Genomic DNA, 6,000 nt, shown 5'->3' on the forward strand with positions numbered 1-6,000 from the left:
TCTCACGGTAGCTGGAAACTTTAACGCTGTGCCGCAACCATTGGTCACTCCTGATCATGTCTCACAAGCGATAATGTTACTGAATTATTTACGTCATCGCCTGTGAGACATGACTGGGAGCAACCTATGAAGCGTTGTTCTCAGAAAGACACTGCAGGTTGCAGTGCAGAATTGGTGGTCGTTGTATGAATGGCATCGATTACGTTGAAGCTGCGGGGATTATCTTTTAATAATAAATTGGTGAATGAGGGAGTGTTTCTTGTTTTTATATCTTAATCTTTCTTTTTATGTCTTTCAAGAACCGTTTATGCACTGCTTCGGATTCGGTGGACTATGTCGGAATTCTTGGCTTGGATGGCTTTTTTTTCTATTTTTTTATACATTTTTAAAAGAGAGGTAGAGTTGAGGTGTGATTTTTAAAATAAAATATTTGTGTGTGTGCTTTTTGCTTTTAAATTACTGGGTTAGTTATGGGGATGTCTGATAGACACCTTTCCATTGCTAATACCAGGGCTTCATGCAAGATGATATTACACAGCTGACATCAATAATAATAATCTTTATTTATATAGCACCAACATATTCCGCAGCACTTTACAGTTTAACAGTTTCAAAACACAAGTCATAAGTAACAACGTTAACAATACAGTAATTAAAGCAAAATAAGATGACCCTGCTCATGAGAGCTTACAATCTACAATGAGGTGGGGGAGATACAAAGTACAGGTGTGTATTTACAATGGTGTATTTACAATGATGGTCCAGCCATCTTGAGGGAGTGAGGGATGGATGAGATAGTGAATGAGCTACACATGCACACTTACACATAGAATGACTTTGATTAGTGAATGTGATAGGCCGCTCTGAACAATTGTGTTTTGAAACTGAAACTATGCAAATTGTGGATAGTCCTAATTTCTTGGGGTAGAGCATTCCAGAGGATGGACGCAGCGCGGGAGAAGTCTTGGAGTCGGGAGTGGGAGGTACGGATTAGTGCAGAGGTTAGTCGAAAGTTGTTTGCAGAGCGCAGCGGTCAGTTAGGCCAATAGACAGAAATGAGGGAGGAGATGTAGGGGGGTGCTGCACTGTGGAGAGCTTTGTGGGTGAGAGCAAGTACTTTGAATTGGATCCTATAATGAGTGGACAGCCAATGTAAGGACTGGCGAAGAGCCGACATGTCCGAGTACCGATTAGCCAGATAGATGACCCTGGCTGCTGCATTAAGTATGGACTGGAGAGGGGATAGTCGAGTAACGGGGAGGCCAATTAATAGAGTGTTGCAGTAATCCAGGCGGGAGTGGATCAATGCTACAGTGAGGGTTTTTGTTGTTTCCATGGTGAGAAAAGGGCGGATTTTAGAGATGTTCTTAAGGTGTAAGTGGCAAGAGTGGGCAAGAGATTGTATATGGAATGTGAAGGAGAGATTGGTGTCAAACATAACACCCAGACAGCACGCCTGCTGCCAGGTTGTTATTGTGGTGCCACCCACGAAGAGGGAAATGTCAGATTTAGGGAGGTTAGTAGACGGCGGGAGCAGAAGAAGTTCAGTTTTGGAGAGGCTGAGTTTCAGATAGAGAGTGGACATGATGTTGGAGACTGTGGACAGACAGTCACTGGCGTTCTGTAGTACAGCGGGGGTAAAGTCGGGGAATGGCATATATAGTTGTGTGTCATCAGCATAAAGATGATACTGAAAGCCAAATCTGCTGATGGTCTGTCCAATTGGGGCTGTGTAGAGAGAAAAGAGAAAGGGGCCGAGGACTGAGCCTTGAGGTACCACGACAGCGAGAGGAAGAGGAGATGACGTGGAGCCAGAGAACAAAACACTGAAGGAGCGGTCAGAAAGATAGGAAGAGAACCAGGAGAGAGCAGTGTCCTTAATGTCTAGTGACTGTAGCCTAGGGAGTAGGAGATGGTGGTCAACAGTGTCGAAAGCTGCAGATAGGTCGAGGAGAAAGAGCAGAGGGTGGTCACCGTTACGTTTTGCTGTCAGAAGGTCATTGGTCACTATGATGAGTGCAGTTTCAGTCGAATGCAGGGGGCAGAAGCCGGACTGTGAAGGGTCTAGAAGGGAGTGAGTGGAGAGGTAATGGGTAAGCCGGGAGCAGACTAGGCGCTCCAAAAGTTTAGACACGAAGGGAGATTGGAGACTGGTCTGTAGTTGTTTGTGCAGGATGGGTGGAGAGCGAGTTTCTTTAGTAATGGAGTAACGATGGCATGTTTGAAGGAGGATGAGAAAATGCCTGAGGAGAGGGAGAGATTAAAGATTGCAGTTAGGTGAGTTGTGACGACTGGAGGAGATGTGAGGGAATGGGGTCGGTAGTGCATGTGGTCGGACGAGAGGAAGAGAGGAGTCTGGAGACTTCTTCTTCTGTGATGGGATCAAATGTGGAAAGTGAGCCAGGGGAGATGCAGGAAGGGATGGGAGTCACAGCACTTGGTGGTTGAGAGCAGATTTCCTGACGAATATTATCTATTTTTTCTGTCAAGTGGGAGGCCAGATCATCAGCACAAATGTCTGTGATAGGGGTTTATGCTTTCAGCCTGAGGAGGGAGTGAAAGGTGTCAAAAAGTTTCTTGGGGTTGTTGGCTAGTGAGGAGATCAGGGTGGTGAAGTAGGTCTGTTTGGCAAGGTGAAGGGCAGCGTTATAGGTTCTTAACATAAATTTGAAGTGGATGAAGTCTTCTGGTGTGCAGGTTTTTCTCCATAGGCGTTCAGCACTCCTAGAGCATCGCTGGAGAAATTGAGTTTGCGATGTGAGCCAGGGCTGTTTTACTCTGTGCTTGGAAGTTTTGAGGGTGAGGGGAGCTACTTGGTCAAGGGAGCTTCTAAAAGTGTCATTGTAGTGATGAACAGCCAGATCAGGAGAGGAAAAAGAGGAGATGGGGGACAGTGATGAGTGTAGGCAGTCTGAAAGTGTCTGAGGGTTAATGGCTTGTAGATTTCTGACTGTGTGGTAGGTAGGAGTGAGCTGGGGTGGGCGAGGATTTGTGAGCGTGAAGGAGAGAATGTTGTGGTCAGAGAGTGGAAGTGGTGAGTTATTTAGGTGGGAGATTGAACAGACTAGATCAAGGATGTTACCGTCCTTGTGTGTCTCAGAGGTTGAAAGCTGCGAGAGGCCTAGAGTGGTGGTTAGCGATAGAAGCTGGGATGCAGATGTGGAAGTAGGGCTGTTAATGGGGATGTTGAAGTCTCCCAAGATAAGAATTGGTAGTTCTGAGGACATGAAGTGCAGCAGCCAGGCTGAAAAGTGGTCAAGGAAGTGGGTGGTTGAGCCTGGGGGCTGGTATATGACCGCTACTCTGAGGGAGAGGGGACAGAAGAGCCTGATGGTGTGGACCTCAAAAGAAGGGAATATGAGTGATGGACCGGGGGAAATGACCTGGAAAGTGCATTGTGGGGACAGGAGTTTGCTGACTCCGCCATCATTGGAAATGGCAGCAGGAGAGACAGTGTCAGAATCCTGAATCCAGGTTTCAGTGAGGGCCAACAGATTAAGAGAGTTGTTCAGAAAGTAGTTGTGCAGAAATGGAAGCCTGTTACAAACAGAACGTGGATTCCAGAGGGCACAATTAAAAGATGGAGATGAGGGAGTGCAAGTTATATTAATAAGATTATTATGGTTTCGATATGAGGTAGGGTAGGCATTGAGGTCGGGGGATGGTGGATCAGGGTTGGGGGAGATGTCCCCTGAAATCAGTAGGAGTAGGAAGATAAAGAGCAAATAGTTGTTGGAATTGTAAGTAGCTTTTTTCTGCGATGTGTTTGGGCAAGATGGGCTGAGGTTTCTCAGGAAGGTGGGAAGTGCATGGGAGCTGTACATGGGAGAGGGAAGTATAGAGGGGTTGTGTATGAGTCGTGATGGAGGGGGGATGAGGTAGTGAATGTGGATGGCAAGGGAGCACAGGAGGATAAAAATAAAGCAAATGGTTAAAGGTGAGAGCAAAGTGTGGGTTACCTGATTCCTGCCCTGACTAACTGCCATGGATAACTGCCGTTTTCTTGATGCTTAGCTTCTGTGATGCTTTGCTTATGGGTTGCTTGCGTGCTTCACCCCACACTGCGTGCTTCGCCTTAGGATCTACTACATATATAGGCCACACTACAGGGTCAGGAGAGAGGAATTGTGGGAGCTGGTTTGGGATAATTTGGCAGCTGGGGCCAGCACACCAGGGGGTGGTTAGATGATCAAAGGCACTAGACCAGCTGCATCTATATGCTATAGCACCTTCCACCTGATAAGATCTAGAGAGGCCCCAGTCACAGATATAAAGCAGTAAGTATTAAATACAGTGCAACAAATGAATTATACCAAAGCTTTAGCAGGCACATTAAAATATGTTGCAATATGGTTAAGCAGCAGAAGACAGACAGCAAGAAGAAGAAGTATGGACTTGTACCATTCAGGCTGCTTGCTAACAGTGAATGGAGTGAAAACATACAGGGTGGATCAGTTGATTACCATTTGGATATATTGCAGCAGAAATGACAGCCAGCAGAGGTGGACAGTTGTACCATTCAGGCTGCTTGCTAACAGTGAATGGAGTGAATACATGCAGGGTGGATCAGTTGATTACCATTTGGATATATTGCAGCGGAAATGACAGCCAGCAGAGGTGGGGAGTTGTACCATTCAGGCTGCTTGCTAACAGTGAATGGAGTGAATACATGCAGGGTGGATCAGTTGATTACCTGTGTGAAGAGAGAAGATGAATGTTAATTCCTTGCCATGGATAACTGCCGTTTTCTACATCAACCCCCTAAACCATTACCCTGACTACCACCGCACTAGGACAGTTGGGAAGAATTGGGGCAAAGTGCCAGAATAGGCGTATCTATTGTGATGCACCAAGACTAAGTCGGTTGCAGGCTTGTATTTTTATGCCTGGGTAGGGCCCGATAACCAGGGACCTTCCCAGCATGATAATATAAGCCTGTAGCTGTCTGTTTTACCTTAGCTGGTTATCCAAAATAGGGGGGGACACCACGTAATTTTTTTAATTATTTATTTAATAGGTTAAATAAGGCTAAACACCCTTTAGTGCCACATGAAAGGCACTAAAAGGTGCTAGCTTATTGCTTGTGAAATTATACAGTATATCTACAGGATATCTATCTATTCTACCTAGTTTATATATCTATTTTATATATCTATTATTTTATGACGGTTCGGGCTGTGAATTTCCTGTACTTTGCTGATGAAATGTCCTTTGAGATGTGTGCCTAAAAATCAGGTGGCACACCTATGGTCTGTGTGCCATACGATTCTTTTATTATACCCATTGACTTGCATTGGCGACTGCAATCCAATTCTCGCATCCAATTGCAGCATGCTGCAAATTTTTCCCCCCAGTCCGAATATCGCTGAGGAAAAACTCGCAGATGCGCACCGACTCATTTAATAACATTGTTCAGAGTGTAATGCGATGTTGTGCCAATGTGGGTGAGCCATAAATTTGAGGATATTCTCATCTTATTTGGAGTAAGGGTTTAGTAATTAGAGCTCTTTATGTAGCTGCCTCTTTTTAAAGGGACCAAAACTAATTGAATAATTATCTTAAAATCTCTTTAACGGCCAGCATGCACTATTCTCTTGTTAATCCTTAAAGGGAACAACAGTGGTAGATAATAACAGAATCCTTTCCATGGTGAAGAAAAACCCCTTTACAAAATATTCACCCAAGTGAAGAACACTCCCAAGGTGTTTCAGTATCTAAAGGCCCCGTCTCGCATAGCGAGATCGCTAGCGAGATCGCGGATGCGTCACCGATTTTGTGACACAACAGCAATCTCGCCAGCGATCTCGCTAAATGTGACACATAGCGGCGACCGGCCCTCCCGCTGGATATCGCTGATCGTGCTCGAACGTCCTGGGCCATTTTTTCATCGTCGGCGTCCTGCTGGCCAGCATGCATTGCTGTGTTTGACACCGACGAGCAACCTCGTTGGCGACGCAGAACTCAGGGACGCAGGCTGGAATCGTTCAGAATAGCTGCTGT

General features: G+C 45.6%; 1 long non-coding RNA gene across 1 annotated transcript in view; it reads right to left on the bottom strand.

Moving 5' to 3' along the window:
- LOC141084242 (uncharacterized) overlaps positions 1–5,757 on the bottom strand; it is a 39,882-nt gene extending 34,125 nt beyond the window's left edge. Inside the window, exon 1 of the long non-coding RNA XR_012230961.1 lies at positions 4,579–5,757. This is a non-coding gene — a long non-coding RNA (uncharacterized lncRNA). The remainder of the gene's footprint in view (positions 1–4,578) is intronic.
- Positions 5,758–6,000: the final 243 nt, after the last annotated feature.

This window comes from Dendrobates tinctorius, unplaced genomic scaffold (genome assembly GCF_039654945.1).
Source record: "Dendrobates tinctorius isolate UK_male_01 unplaced genomic scaffold, ASM3965494v1 ptg000022l, whole genome shotgun sequence".
Taxonomy (NCBI): Eukaryota; Metazoa; Chordata; class Amphibia; order Anura; family Dendrobatidae; genus Dendrobates; species Dendrobates tinctorius.